General features: G+C 32.9%; 1 protein-coding gene across 4 annotated transcripts in view; it reads left to right on the forward strand.

Annotated features, from left to right (window-relative positions):
* Nucleotides 1-1,425, forward strand: part of LOC143074919 (uncharacterized) — a 101,899-nt gene extending 100,474 nt beyond the window's left edge. For all 4 annotated transcript variants that reach the window (XR_012978168.1, XR_012978166.1, XR_012978167.1 and 1 more), the window contains one exon: nucleotides 220-1,425. The gene's annotated coding sequence lies outside the window, so the exon portion shown is untranslated. The remainder of the gene's footprint in view (nucleotides 1-219) is intronic.
* Nucleotides 1,426-16,924: the final 15,499 nt, after the last annotated feature.

Consider the following 16,924-nt stretch of genomic DNA (forward strand, 5'->3'; position numbering starts at 1 on the left):
TGAACTTTTGATTTTGCCATTTGATTTGGGACTTTCCTTTTTGAATTTTTTTCAGAGTTCAGTATTTTTGTGTTTTTACTTTTTAAACATTTCAAAATCGTATGTATTGGCGTGTTGTTGAACATTTGTTTTTGTAAGATTTTATTAGATATATTAATTGATTACCAATACAAGATATTTTAAGATAACAACTTATATTTCATTTTCATATTTATACAGGCTGGACCACCTTCAACTCCAGCAGTGTCACCTGCCCCAGCAGTGTCACCTGCCCCAGTGTCACCTGCCCCAGCAGTGTCACCTGCCCCAGCAGTGTCACCAACCCTAGCACCGTCACCAACTCCAGGTGCAGTTCAGATAGTAGACTTCAACGACATGTTAGTAATAGACACTCATTTAGATCTGCTGCAAATGGAGCCTTCAGTATTTCTTTTATTTTCAATCCCCCATATGTCTGAGGAGTAGGTCAAAATAACCACTAATACATAGTTTAAAAGGAACATTCTTTATCTTTGAAAAAATTACAATCTTTGTTTTTGTTAGTGTATACTTGTTAGAATGTTTGATGTAAAAATGTAAATATAATTTAACTGTAGATATATTTTTTTCAGTATTATTTTTATTTTCAAACCCCCATATTTCCGAGTAGTAGGTCAAAAAAATAACCACCAATGCATCAAATACAGTCTACCACTTTTTTTTTCGAGCTTAAGAGAAGTTTCCGTTGTAATTATATAGCAGACCAAGATAAACATATGAATCTTTAATTTCAATAATTTCATTACATAGTTTAAAAGGAACATTCTTATGAAACTTTCTCTTTGAAAAAATTACAATCTTTGTTTTTGTTAGTGTATACTTGTTAGAATGTTTGATGTAAAAATGTAAATATAATTTAACTGTAGATATATTTTTTCCAGTATTATTTTTATTTTCAAACCCCCATATTTCCGAGTAGAAGGTCAAAAAAATAACCACCAATGCATCAAATACAGTCTACCACTTTTTTTTTCGAGCTTAAGAGAAGTTTCCGTTATAATTACATAGCAGACCAAGATAAATATATGAATCTTTAATTTCATTACATAGTTTAAAAGGAACATTCTTATGAAACTTTCTCTTTGAAAAAATTACAATCTTTGTTTTTGTTAGTGTATACTTGTTAGAATGTTTGATGTAAAAATGTAAATATTATTTTTTTAGTGCTTGTTTTTTGGGTCTACTTTTTGTGCTATGTGAGTGTGGAGTAGTTTGTATGTGTTATTTATAAGGCATGAGTGTTTGTTTTGAAATGAAATGCAAGGTTTTTAGTGCTAACTGTATGAGAGTGTACGTTTTAGTGTTTACTTTTGTTGTATTTGTTAACTGCATACATACATGTATATTTTGTTGTGAATATCACCACAAATAAAAGATCCATTACTGTTTTGTTCTTATTTCTCCATGAACAATTCATTTATTTCCAGAGAAATAGATCATGAAAAAACACCTCAAAATCTAGCTCATGGTATTCTTTGTCTCTCTGTGTTGTTTCTTGTGTAGTAATTAGGTCTTTCCACTTTTCTGTGGAAAGACCTATTGTATTTGTTCTGATTATTATTATTATTATTAAGTCTTTCCACTTTTCTGTTTCAGTGGAAAGACTTATTGTTTTTGTTCTGATTATTAAGTCTTTCCACTTTTCTTTTCTGTGGAAAGACTTATTGTTTTTCTTCTGATTATTTTTTTTTTTCTTCCGCCTAATTTTGTTCTTGCGATAAATATTTGTTTCACAATATGTCGCTTAGATATTTGGTATATGATATTGAACAGTTTATGCGCTTTTGAAATTTACCCTGCGTAACCGAATACTTTTCTTTATAGGAGTTATCTCCCCAAACACTGTTTTCCTTGTGTTCACTACTCCTTCGCAACCGTAAAAGATTAAGACAAATTTATTTTACAAAATTGCTTGTTATATCCTTCACATGATTTGTCCTATTTTGACCGAAGCGATATGAACGCTCCATATGAAAGTTATTTCCCCTTATGCATTTAATATAAGTGATATGCATTTATATCTTGTAAACCATAAGTGATAGAGACCTAGGATCTTTTGATTTGAGGTCCTTGGTCCAAAAAAATGAAAATTAGGTCAAGGTCAAAGGTGAAGGTCATATTCTAATATTTTAATTTGGCTCATTTCCACTCATTTCCAGAAACCGTATAAGATATCGACAAATTATTTTTTCTAAATTGTTTGTTGTGACATGTAGTAACACGTAAATTTTGATTGCAAGGGTACGTTGAACGTAAATGTGAGTTTTCTCCCCTCTGTTATTAAAAAATATGCGTATGGTGATATAACTCATTAACCAAATAAAATTAAGACCTATGGTCTTTTGATTTGAGGTCCTTGGTTTATGACCTTGAAATTGTTGTCCATGAAACTTTGGTGAATTGTTTATATCTATTGATGTAAGCTCCCTTTCAATTCTTATAAATTTCAGATTTTAAGTTTTGGATTTATGGGGCTTTATTCATAAAAAAAAGGGGTATTTTCAACACTTCGGACAATAACTCAAAAAGGCTTTCACCAATGTCCATGAAACTGGTGAATTGTTTATATCTATTGATGTAAGCTCCCTTTCAATTTTTATAAATTTCTGATTTTACATTTCTGTGTTATGAATTTTTATGCTTAAAAAAGGGGTGATTTTCCAATTTTGGGACAATAACTAACACTTTCACAAAATTTTATGCAACTTTGATGAATTGTTTATATCTATTGACATAAGCTCCCTTTCCATTTTTATAAATTTTAGATTTTACGTTTTCTTAAGTTATGAATTTTTATACTTAAAAAAGGGGGATTTTATGAAACTTTGGTGAATATATTAATGTAACATCCCTTTTGATTTGTATATATATTTCTAGTTGATCATATAAATTCATTTAAAGCATAAAAGACAAGTTAAAAGAGCAGCGGGCGTATCATGCGCTAAAGCGCAGCCCTTTATTTATTATTATTATTATTTATTTTTTTTTCCGCCAAATTTTGTTCTTGCGATAAATATTTGTTTCGCAATATGTCGCTTAGATATTTCTAATATGGTATCGTATAGTTTATGCGCTTTTAAATTTCACCCTGCTAAGGGGAACCATTTACTTTGTAAGAGTTATCTCCCTATTCACTGTTTATCATCTGTGTGCATCTCCTTCGTAACAAAAAAAGATAGCAACAAAATTCCTTTTACATATTGTTCGTTACATCCTCAGGAATTTTTGGCTAATTTGGATCAAAGAGATTCGATGACATTTTATAGGAGTTATCTACCTTTACAAAATAAATTTGTCGGTATCTCATGTCATTTTGTGTTATGTTGTATTGCTGTCAAATTTAAGAATTTCATTATTCTAGGTAAAAAAAGCTAGGATTTGCAATTCAGACAAAATAGAGATAGTACACTTTGATTTTTTTTACAACTTTTTTAAATCAACTTGGATTTTCATCAAACTATGCAGCTATCTTAGATATCTATAAGGCTTACTGAATCCACTGTCATTTTGTTTTTTGTTATATTGCTGTCAAATTTTAGAATTAAATTATCTTGGTAAAAAAAAAGCTAGAATTTGCAGGTCGGACAAAATAGAGATAGTACACTAATTTTTTTAATAACTTTTTCCAATCAGATTGGATTTTCATCAAACTATGCAGCTATTTCAGATATATACTAAGCTTACTGAATCCCAGGTCATTTTGTTTTTTGTTGTATTGCTGTAAAATTTAAGAATCGAAAGATGTTTTTTAAATTTTTGTTTTTCGGTCAGTGTTTTACGTTAGGGTCAAGGTTACATGTTAGGGTTAGCTTCAGGGAAGTAACTTTGACGGGGGTAAGTGAGGTGACCTTTTTCAATTCTGCGAATGTTTGCCCTTTTTGTGACTGCGCATGCGTCAGAAATTTCAAAGTACAGAGTATGAAAAGTGCCTTTGACTTCAATCTTAAAACAGGTGTAGAATAGATTTGAGTAGAGATATTTTCTTAAAGTTAACTGTTCCGAAAAGATGAAAAGGCGATCTAGAGGATGGAAACTTATTGGTTTTACTAAAGTGTACGCCGCACTTTCCCACCTCTCTGAAGAAACGTTTGTATTATTATTCTTTTTTGGTCAAGGTTTTAGGTTAGGATCAAGGTTATATGTTAGGGTTAGGTTCATGTTACTTTCAACTCTGCGAATGTTTGCCCTTTTTGTGACTGCGCATGCGTCAGAAATTTCCAAAATATTTCTAGGTACAGAGTATGAAAAGTGCCTTTGACTTCAATCTTCAAACAGGTGTAGAATTGATTCGAGTAGAGATACTTTCTTAAAGTTAACTGTTCCGAAAAGATGAAAAAGGAATCTAGAGGATGGAAGCTTATTGCATTGACTTAAGTGTACGGCCGCACTTTCCGACTTGTCTGAAGACACGTTTCTGGTTGTTTTTTTTTTTTTTTTTTTTTTGTCAGTGTTTGGGTTTGGGTCAAGGTAAGTGTTAATGTTAGGTTCAAGGTAGTAATTTCGACGAGGAAAGTGGACTTTGACGAGGGTAAGTGAGGTGCACTTTTTCACCTTTTCGAATGTTTGCCCTTTTTGTGACTGCGCATGCGTCAGAAATTTCCAAAATATTTTTAGGTACAGAGTATGAAAAGTGCCTTTGACTTCAATCTTCAAATAGGTGTAGAATGGATTCGAATAGAGATATTTTCTAAAAGTTAACTGTTCTGAAAAGATGAAAAGGCGATCTAGAGGATGTAAACTTATTGGTTTTACTGCAGTGTATGGCCGCACTTTCCGACCTCTCTGAGGAAACGTTTGTATTATATTTTTTTTGGTCAGGGTTTTAGGTTAGGGTTAAGTGTTAGGGTTAGGTTCAGAGAAGTAACTTTGACAAGGGTAAGTGAGGTGCCCTTTTCAACTCTGCGAATGTTTGCCCTTTTTGTGACTGCGCATGCGTCAGAAATTTCCAAAATATTTCTAGGTACAGAGTATGAAAAGTGCCTTTGATTTCAATCTTCAAACAGGTGTAGAATTGATTCGAATAGAGATATTTTCTTAAAGTTAACTGTTCCGAAAAGATGAAAAGGCAATCTAAAGGATGGCAGCTTATTGGATTGACAGAAGTGTACGGACGCACTTTCCGACCTCTCAGAAGACACGTTTCTGTTTTTTTTGTTTTTTTTTGTCAGTGTTTGGATTAGGATCTAGGTAAGTGTTGGGGTTAGGTTCAAGGTAGTAATTTTGACGAGGGCAGTGGACTTTGACGAGGGTTTTTGAGGTGCACTTTTTCATCTGTTCGAATGTTTGCCCTTTTTGTGAGTACGCCTGCGTCAGAAATTTCCAAAAATAAATATCTATGTACAGAGTATGAAAAGTGCCTTTGACTTCAATCTTTACACAGGTGTAGAATTGATTCGAATAGAGATATTTTCTTAAAGTTAACTGTTCTGAAAAGATGAAAAGGCGATCTAGAGGATGGAAACTTATTGGTTTTACTGAAGTGTACGGCCGCATTTTCCGACCTCTCCGAAGAAACGTTTGTATTATATTTTTTTTTGGTCAGGGTTTTAGGTTAGAGTCAAGGTTAAGTGTTAGGGTTAGTTTCAGGGAAGTAACTTTGACAAGGGTAAGTGAGGTGCCCTTTTTCAACTCTGCGAATATTTGCCCTTTTTGTGACTACGCATGCGTCAGAAATTTCCAAAATATTTCTAGGTACAGAGTATGAAAAGTGCCTTTGACTTCAATCTTCAAATGGGTGTAGAATGGATTCGAATAGAGATATTTTCTAAAAGTTAACTGTTCCGAAAAGATGAAAAGGCGATCTAGAGGATGGAAACTTATTGGTTTTACTAAAGTGTACGCCGCACTTTCCGACCTCTCTGAAGAAACGTTTGTATTATTATTCTTTTTTGGTCAAGGTTTTAGGTTAGGGTCAAGGTTATATGTTAGGGTTAGGTTCATGTTACTTTCAACTCTGCGAATGTTTGCCCTTTTTGTGACTGCGCATGCGTCAGAAATTTCCAAAATATTTCTAGGTACAGAGTATGAAAAGTGCCTTTGACTTCAATCTTCAAACAGGTGTAGAATTGATTCGAGTAGAGATACTTTCTTAAAGTTAACTGTTCCGAAAAGATGAAAAAGGAATCTAGAGGATGGAAGCTTATTGCATTGACTTAAGTGTACGGCCGCACTTTCCGACTTGTCTGAAGACACGTTTCTGGTTTTTTTTTTTTTTTTTTTTTTTGTCAGTGTTTGGGTTTGGGTCAAGGTAAGTGTTAATGTTAGGTTCAAGGTAGTAATTTCGACGAGGAAAGTGGACTTTGACGAGGGTAAGTGAGGTGCACTTTTTCACCTTTTCGAATGTTTGCCCTTTTTGTGACTGCGCATGCGTCAGAAATTTCCAAAATATTTTTAGGTACAGAGTATGAAAAGTGCCTTTGACTTCAATCTTCAAATAGGTGTAGAATGGATTCGAATAGAGATATTTTCTAAAAGTTAACTGTTCTGAAAAGATGAAAAGGCGATCTAGAGGATGTAAACTTATTGGTTTTACTGCAGTGTATGGCCGCACTTTCCGACCTCTCTGAGGAAACGTTTGTATTATATTTTTTTTGGTCAGGGTTTTAGGTTAGGGTTAAGTGTTAGGGTTAGGTTCAGGGAAGTAACTTTGACAAGGGTAAGTGAGGTGCCCTTTTCAACTCTGCGAATGTTTGCCCTTTTTGTGGCTACGCATGCGTCAGAAATTTCCAAAATATTTCTAGGTACAGAGTATGAAAAGTGCCTTTGATTTCAATCTTCAAACAGGTGTAGAATTGATTCGAATAGAGATATTTTCTTAAAGTTAACTGTTCCGAAAAGATGAAAAAGGCAATCTAAAGGATGGCAGCTTATTGGATTGACAGAAGTGTACGGACGCACTTTCCGACCTCTCAGAAGACACGTTTCTGTTTTTTTTGTTTTTTTTTGTCAGTGTTTGGATTAGGATCTAGGTAAGTGTTGGGGTTAGGTTCAAGGTAGTAATTTTGACGAGGGCAGTGGACTTTGACGAGGGTTTTTGAGGTGCACTTTTTCATCTGTTCGAATGTTTGCCCTTTTTGTGAGTACGCCTGCGTCAGAAATTTCCAAAAAAAAATATCTATGTACAGAGTATGAAAAGTGCCTTTGACTTCAATTTTCACACAGGTGTAGAATTGATTCGAATAGAGATATTTTCTTAAAGTTAACTGTTCTGAAAAGATGAAAAGGCGATCTAGAGGATGGAAACTTATTGGTTTTACTGAAGTGTACGGCCGCACTTTCCGACCTCTCTGAAGAAACGTTTGTATATATTTTTTTTGGTCAGGGTTTTAGGTTAGGGTCAAGGTTAAGTGTTAGGGTTAGGTTCAGGGAAGTAACTTTGACAAGGGTAAGTGAGGTGCCCTTTTTCAACTCTGCGAATATTTGCCCTTTTTGTGGCTACGCATGCGTCAGAAATTTCCAAAATATTTCTAGGTACAGAGTATGAAAAGTGCCTTTGACTTCAATCTTCAAACAGGTGTAGAATTGATTCGAGTAGAGATATTTTCTTAAAGTTAACTGTTCCGAAATGATGAAAAGGCAATCTAGAGGATAGAAGCTTATTGGATTGACTGGAGCGTATGGCCGCACTTTCCGACCTCTCTGAAGACACGTTTCTGTTTTTTTTGTCAGTGTTTGGATGAGGGTCAAGGTAAGTGTTAGGGTTAGGTTCAAGGTAGTAATTTTGACGAGGGCAGTGGACTTTGACGAGGGTTTTTGAGGTGCACTTTTTCATCTGTTCGAATGTTTGCCCTTTTTGTGAGTACGCCTGCGTCAGAAATTTCCAAAAATAAATATCTATGTACAGAGTATGAAAACCTTTTTTTATATTTCTTTATTTTAGAGGTAAGCTTCTGGCCAAGTGTCACTGATTCTGTCGCAAATCATTTACTTCAATAACCAATCAATTGTATTCTGAAAGAAGTTGATTTGTTTTCTGTACGAATACATGAAATATTTCTCACTGAACGTTATGTTTGCAATCGATGTTCAAATACAAATCTACAGTATCTATATGAAAGAGACTTAATAATATATTTTTTTTATTATTATTCTACACATGCATATTTGAAGGATCGAAATAATCAGTTCTACAAATGGGTGTTATTTTTAAAGACTTGAAACTTTACAATTATCAAGTGAATCCATGAAATTTTTATCGACGCACCAAACTTTCATCGTGCATAGCTCATTTTCCGATTTAACGATCTTCTTACTTGTTCATTACATTCTAAAATTAAAATCCTTCACAAATTGCAAAAACTTGTATTCTCTAGATCGCCTTTTCATCTTTTCAGAACAGTTAACTTTAAGAAAATATCTCTATTCGAATCCATTCTACACCTGTGTGAAAATTGAAGTCAAAGGCACTTTTCATACTCTGTACATAGATATTTTTTTTTTGAAATTTCTGACGCAGGCGTACTCACAAAAAGGGCAAACATTCGAACAGATGAAAAAGTGCACCTCAAAAACCCTCGTCAAAGTCCACTGCCCTCGTCAAAATTACTACCTTGAACCTAACCACAACACTAACCTAGATCCTAATCCAAACACTGACAAAAAAAACCCAAAAAAAAACAGAAACGTGTCTTCTGAGAGGTCGGAAAGTGCGTCCGTACACTTCAGTCAATCCAATACGCTGCCATCCTTTAGATTGCCTTTTCATCTATTCGGAACAGTTAACTTTAAGAAAATATCTCTACTCGAATCAATTCTACATCTGTTTGAAGATTGAAATCAAAGGCACTTTTCATACTCTGTACCTAGAAATATTTTGGAAATTTCTGACCCATGCGCAGTCACAAAAAGGGCAAACATTCGCAGAGTTGAAAAAGGGCACCTCACTTACCCTTGTCAAAGTTACTTCCCTGAACCTAACCCTAACACTTAACCTTGACCCTAACCTAAAACCCTGACAAAAAAAAATATCATACAAACGTTTCCTCAGAGAGGTCGGAAACTGCGGCCATACACTTCAGTAAAACCAATAATTTTCCATCCTCTAGATCGCCTTTTCATCTTTTCAGAACAGTTAACTTTAAGAAAATATCTCTATTCGAATCAATTCTACACCTGTGTAAAGATTGAAGTCAAAGGCACTTTTCATACTCTGTACATAGATATTTATTTTTGGAAATTTCTGACGCAGGCGTAGTCACAAAAAGGGCAAACATTCGAAAAGATGAAAAAGTGCACCTCGAAAACCCTCGTCAAAGTCCACTGCCCTCGTCAAAATTACTACCTTGAACTTAACCCTAACACTTACCTTGACCCTAATCCAAACACTGACAAAAAAAAACCAGAAACGTGTCTTCAGAGAGGTCGGAAAGTGCGGCCGTACACTCCAGTCAATCCAATAAGCTTCTATCCTCTAGATTGCCTTTTCATCATTTCGGAACAGTTAATTTTAAGAAAATATCTCTACTCGAATCAATTCTACACCTGTTTGAAGATTGAAGTCAAAGGCACTTTTCATACTCTGTACCTAGAAATATTTTGGAAATTTCTGACGCATGCGTAGTCACAAAAAGGGCAAATATTCGCAGAGTTGAAAAAGGGCACCTCACTTACCCTTGTCAAAGTTACTTCCCTGAACCTAACCCTAACACTTAACCTTGACCCTAACCTAAAACCCTGACCAAAAAAAAATATAATACAAACGTTTCTTCGGAGAGGTCGGAAAATGCGGCCGTACACTTCAGTAAAACCAATAAGTTTCCATCCTCTAGATCGCCTTTTCATCTTTTCAGAACAGTTAACTTTAAGAAAATATCTCTATTCGAATCAATTCTACACCTGTGTAAAGATTGAGTCAAAGGCACTTTTCATACTCTGTACATAGATATTTATTTTTGGAAATTTCTGACGCAGGCGTACTCACAAAAAGGGCAAACATTCGAACAGATGAAAAAGTGCACCTCAAAAACCCTCGTCAAAGTCCACTGCCCTCGTCAAAATTACTACCTTGAACCTAACCCCAACACTTACCTAGATCCTAATCCAAACACTGACAAAAAAAAACAAAAAAAAAAGAAACGTGTCTTCTGAGAGGTCGGAAAGTGCGTCCGTACACTTCTGTCAATCCAATAAGCTGCCATCCTTTAGATTGCCTTTTCATCTTTTCGGAACAGTTAACTTTAAGAAAATATCTCTATTCGAATCAATTCTACACCTGTTTGAAGATTGAAATCAAAGGCACTTTTCATACTCTGTACCTAGAAATATTTTGGAAATTTCTGACGCATGCGCAGTCACAAAAAGGGCAAACATTCGCAGAGTTGAAAAGGGCACCTCACTTACCCTTGTCAAAGTTACTTCCCTGAACCTAACCCTAACACTTAACCCTAACCTAAAACCCTGACCAAAAAAAATATAATACAAACGTTTCCTCAGAGAGGTCGGAAAGTGCGGCCATACACTGCAGTAAAACCAATAAGTTTACATCCTCTAGATCGCCTTTTCATCTTTTCAGAACAGTTAACTTTTAGAAAATATCTCTATTCGAATCCATTCTACACCTATTTGAAGATTGAAGTCAAAGGCACTTTTCATACTCTGTACCTAAAAATATTTTGGAAATTTCTGACGCATGCGCAGTCACAAAAAGGGCAAACATTCGAAAAGGTGAAAAAGTGCACCTCACTTACCCTCGTCAAAGTCCACTTTCCTCGTCGAAATTACTACCTTGAACCTAACATTAACACTTACCTTGACCCAAACCCAAACACTGACAAAAAAAAAAAAAAAAAAAAAAAAACCAGAAACGTGTCTTCAGACAAGTCGGAAAGTGCGGCCGTACACTTAAGTCAATGCAATAAGCTTCCATCCTCTAGATTCCTTTTTCATCTTTTCGGAACAGTTAACTTTAAGAAAGTATCTCTACTCGAATCAATTCTACACCTGTTTGAAGATTGAAGTCAAAGGCACTTTTCATACTCTGTACCTAGAAATATTTTGGAAATTTTTGACGCATGCGCAGTCACAAAAAGGGCAAACATTCGCAGAGTTGAAAGTAACATGAACCTAACCCTAACATATAACCTTGACCCTAACCTAAAACCTTGACCAAAAAAGAATAATAATACAAACGTTTCTTCAGAGAGGTCGGAAAGTGCGGCGTACACTTTAGTAAAACCAATAAGTTTCCATCCTCTAGATCGCCTTTGCATCTTTTCGGAACAGTTAACTTTAAGAAAATATCTCTACTCAAATCTATTCTACACCTGTTTTAAGATTGAAGTCAAAGGCACTTTTCATACTCTGTACTTTGAAATTTCTGACGCATGCGCAGTCACAAAAAGGGCAAACATTCGCAGAATTGAAAAAGGTCACCTCACTTACCCCCGTCAAAGTTACTTCCCTGAAGCTAACCCTAACATGTAACCTTGACCCTAACGTAAAACACTGACCGAAAAACAAAAATTTAAAAAACATCTTTCGATTCTTAAATTTTACAGCAATACAACAAAAAACAAAATGACCTGGGATTCAGTAAGCTTAGTATATATCTGAAATAGCTGCATAGTTTGATGAAAATCCAATCTGATTGGAAAAAGTTATTAAAAAAATTAGTGTACTATCTCTATTTTGTCCGACCTGCAAATTCTAGCTTTTTTTTTACCAAGATAATTTAATTCTAAAATTTGACAGCAATATAACAAAAAACAAAATGACAGTGGATTCAGTAAGCCTTATAGATATCTAAGATAGCTGCATAGTTTGATGAAAATCCAAGTTGATTTAAAAAAGTTGTAAACAAAATCAAAGTGTACTATCTCTATTTTGTCTGAATTGCAAATCCTAGCTTTTTTTTACCTAGAATAATGAAATTCTTAAATTTGACAGCAATACAACATAACACAAAATGACATGAGATACCGACAAATTTATTTTGTAAAGGTAGATAACTCCTATAAAATGTCATCGAATCTCTTTGATCCAAATTAGCCAAAAATTCCTGAGGATGTAACGAACAATATGTAAAAGGAATTTTGTTGCTATCTTTTTTTGTTACGAAGGAGATGCACACAGATGATAAACAGGGAATAGGGAGATAACTCTTACAAAGTAAATGGTTCCCCTTAGCAGGGTGAAATTTAAAAGCGCATAAACTATACGATACCATATTAGAAATATCTAAGCGACATATTGCGAAACAAATATTTATCGCAAGAACAAAATTTGGCGGAAAAAAAAATAAATAATAATAATAATAAATAAAGGGCTGCGCTTTAGCGCATGATACGCCCGCTGCTCTTTTAACTTGTCTTTTATGCTTTAAATGAATTTATATGATCAACTAGAAATATATATACAAATCAAAAGGGATGTTACATTAATATATTCACCAAAGTTTCATAAAATCCCCCTTTTTTAAGTATAAAAATTCATAACTTAAGAAAACGTAAAATCTAAAATTTATAAAAATGGAAAGGGAGCTTATGTCAATAGATATAAACAATTCATCAAAGTTGCATAAAATTTTGTGAAAGTGTTAGTTATTGTCCCAAAATTGGAAAATCACCCCTTTTTTAAGCATAAAAATTCATAACACAGAAATGTAAAATCAGAAATTTATAAAAATTGAAAGGGAGCTTACATCAATAGATATAAACAATTCACCAGTTTCATGGACATTGGTGAAAGCCTTTTTGAGTTATTGTCCGAAGTGTTGAAAATACCCCTTTTTTTTATGAATAAAGCCCCATAAATCCAAAACTTAAAATCTGAAATTTATAAGAATTGAAAGGGAGCTTACATCAATAGATATAAACAATTCACCAAAGTTTCATGGACAACAATTTCAAGGTCATAAACCAAGGACCTCAAATCAAAAGACCATAGGTCTTAATTTTATTTGGTTAATGAGTTATATCACCATACGCATATTTTTTAATAACAGAGGGGAGAAAACTCACATTTACGTTCAACGTACCCTTGCAATCAAAATTTACGTGTTACTACATGTCACAACAAACAATTTAGAAAAAATAATTTGTCGATATCTTATACGGTTTCTGGAAATGAGTGGAAATGAGCCAAATTAAAATATTAGAATATGACCTTCACCTTTGACCTTGACCTAATTTTCATTTTTTTGGACCAAGGACCTCAAATCAAAAGATCCTAGGTCTCTATCACTTATGGTTTACAAGATAGAAATGCATATCACTTATATTAAATGCATAAGGGGAAATAACTTTCATATGGAGCGTTCATATCGCTTCGGTCAAAATAGGACAAATCATGTGAAGGATATAACAAGCAATTTTGTAAAATAAATTTGTCTTAATCTTTTACGGTTGCGAAGGAGTAGTGAACACAAGGAAAACAGTGTTTGGGGAGATAACTCCTATAAAGAAAAGTATTCGGTTACGCAGGGTAAATTTCAAAAGCGCATAAACTGTTCAATATCATATACCAAATATCTAAGCGACATATTGTGAAACAAATATTTATCGCAAGAACAAAATTAGGCGGAAGAAAAAAAAAAATAATCAGAAGAAAAACAATAAGTCTTTCCACAGAAAAGAAAAGTGGAAAGACTTAATAATCAGAACAAAAACAATAAGTCTTTCCACTGAAACAGAAAAGTGGAAAGACTTAATAATAATAATAATAATCAGAACAAATACAATAGGTCTTTCCACAGAAAAGTGGAAAGACCTAATTACTACACAAGAAACAACACAGAGAGACAAAGAATACCATGAGCTAGATTTTGAGGTGTTTTTTCATGATCTATTTCTCTGGAAATAAATGAATTGTTCATGGAGAAATAAGAACAAAACAGTAATGGATCTTTTATTTGTGGTGATATTCACAACAAAATATACATGTATGTATGCAGTTAACAAATACAACAAAAGTAAACACTAAAACGTACACTCTCATACAGTTAGCACTAAAAACCTTGCATTTCATTTCAAAACAAACACTCATGCCTTATAAATAACACATACAAACTACTCCACACTCACATAGCACAAAAAGTAGACCCAAAAAACAAGCACTAAAAAAATAATATTTACATTTTTACATCAAACATTCTAACAAGTATACACTAACAAAAACAAAGATTGTAATTTTTTCAAAGAGAAAGTTTCATAAGAATGTTCCTTTTAAACTATGTAATGAAATTAAAGATTCATATATTTATCTTGGTCTGCTATGTAATTATAACGGAAACTTCTCTTAAGCTCGAAAAAAAAAGTGGTAGACTGTATTTGATGCATTGGTGGTTATTTTTTTGACCTTCTATTCGGAAATATGGGGGTTTGAAAATAAAAATAATACTGGAAAAAATATATCTACAGTTAAATTATATTTACATTTTTACATCAAACATTCTAACAAGTATACACTAACAAAAACAAAGATTGTAATTTTTTCAAAGAGAAAGTTTCATAAGAATGTTCCTTTTAAACTATGTAATGAAATTATTGAAATTAAAGATTCATATGTTTATCTTGGTCTGCTATATAATTACAACGGAAACTTCTCTTAAGCTCGAAAAAAAAAGTGGTAGACTGTATTTGATGCATTGGTGGTTATTTTTTTGACCTACTACTCGGAAATATGGGGGTTTGAAAATAAAAATAATACTGAAAAAAATATATCTACAGTTAAATTATATTTACATTTTTACATCAAACATTCTAACAAGTATACACTAACAAAAACAAAGATTGTAATTTTTTCAAAGATAAAGAATGTTCCTTTTAAACTATGTATTAGTGGTTATTTTGACCTACTCCTCAGACATATGGGGGATTGAAAATAAAAGAAATACTGAAGGCTCCATTTGCAGCAGATCTAAATGAGTGTCTATTACTAACATGTCGTTGAAGTCTACTATCTGAACTGCACCTGGAGTTGGTGACGGTGCTAGGGTTGGTGACACTGCTGGGGCAGGTGACACTGCTGGGGCAGGTGACACTGGGGCAGGTGACACTGCTGGGGCAGGTGACACTGCTGGAGTTGAAGGTGGTCCAGCCTGTATAAATATGAAAATGAAATATAAGTTGTTATCTTAAAATATCTTGTATTGGTAATCAATTAATATATCTAATAAAATCTTACAAAAACAAATGTTCAACAACACGCCAATACATACGATTTTGAAATGTTTAAAAAGTAAAAACACAAAAATACTGAACTCTGAAAAAAATTCAAAAAGGAAAGTCCCAAATCAAATGGCAAAATCAAAAGTTCAAACACATCAAACGAATGGATAACAACTGTCACAATGCAATTGTCTACAGATCCCTACTTTTTTTAACTTATGACTTATAGTATATCACATATTTTCGTTTCTGTACAATAAGGTAAAATCCATAGTCGAAGAACTGAATAAAATTTAAACCATTATTGAAATTTGATAAATGATTGAACTTGAATAAACAGTTGATAAAGATAGGTGCAGATATCCCAGATGCAATCAGAACGATATCTCTCATTAACATTGTCGATAATAAAACCAGAAATCTCATTCTGCATTTGTATGAAACAAATTATATGATATAATTTCATTTCACTGTTACATTTGTATGACACAAATTACAATTATATAAAATCAACTCATGTTTGATACTGCTTAAAGATTTTGTACCATATAATTACCTTATGCACTAATCTCTCATGTCGTCGTAGAGCATATCTGGATTTAAAATCCTTTGTACAGATGACACACTTATAAGTCTGAAATATTAAAACAAAGCATTTAAAATATATGATCACATTTTTAGGGGACAATTATATATATAATATTTATATTAATCAGGATAAAAAGTGACAATACTTTTGTTTATTTTATTAACATTCATGAAATTGCTTCATATTTGGTTATTTTTTTTCACAGAAATGATTTTTAAAAATATAGGTAAAAAAAATAGGTTTACAATTGAATAATTTGAAGTCACTTGCCAAAATGTTTTTCTAATCTTGCTGGTAAATTATACAACAACATTTAAATGATGTTCTTTTTGTTCTCAAGGATGAACAACAAAAAGAGAGCTGTATAAGTCTAGAGTTAGCATCATGTCGATAATGATTAAAAGTGACAATATTTCCTTTTTTCATTAATATTTTTGTACTGGTCTGTTATTTGAGTCATTTTTATACTTCATGTTGGAAATTTACACATAAAAGTGAAGAATATTTACTTTCGAAATTGCAAAACATGTTGTTTCACAATATAAAAAAAATATCAATATTTTTAATTTTGTTAGAATATTTTACAAGAACATTAAAATTCTGTTCTTTTTGTCAGTAAGGATGAATAGTTCTGCAAAAATTGAGTATTCTAATACTGTAAAATCAGAAATCATTGCGTGCATTTATCATGGCAATTTTGTCATTTTAGACTTAAATGCGATTTTAATTTATACGATTTTGAGAAAAATCTTGTTTAATTGATATAAGATATTTCAAAATGCGAGTTTAAATTATTGCGTTTACAACTCTGTCGCATTTTTTGCAATAATAAAAACCTCGCATTAATTTCTGAATTTACAGTAGTCTATAGTTACATATATGTATGTTGATAGCGTTAAATAATAACAATATGTCTTTGATTATTTATATAATTTGAACTAGTCTGCTAATTGGGTACTTTTCATAACTTAGATTGATTTATGTAGACATAAATGTGAAGTTTAAGTTTAGAAATTTAATAATTATTGTTGCATAAAACAAAGGTGCCATATGTTCCATTTTATTAAAATACTATACAACAGCATTACAAATCTGTTCTTTTTCTCCCTAAGGAAGAATAGTTTTACCAAAAAAAGAGAGATGTATAAGAGTAGGGTGTACATAAATAACAATAACAAGTGACGATACTTCT

This window comes from Mytilus galloprovincialis, chromosome 5 (genome assembly GCF_965363235.1).
Source record: "Mytilus galloprovincialis chromosome 5, xbMytGall1.hap1.1, whole genome shotgun sequence".
Lineage (NCBI taxonomy): Eukaryota > Metazoa > Mollusca > Bivalvia > Mytilida > Mytilidae > Mytilus > Mytilus galloprovincialis.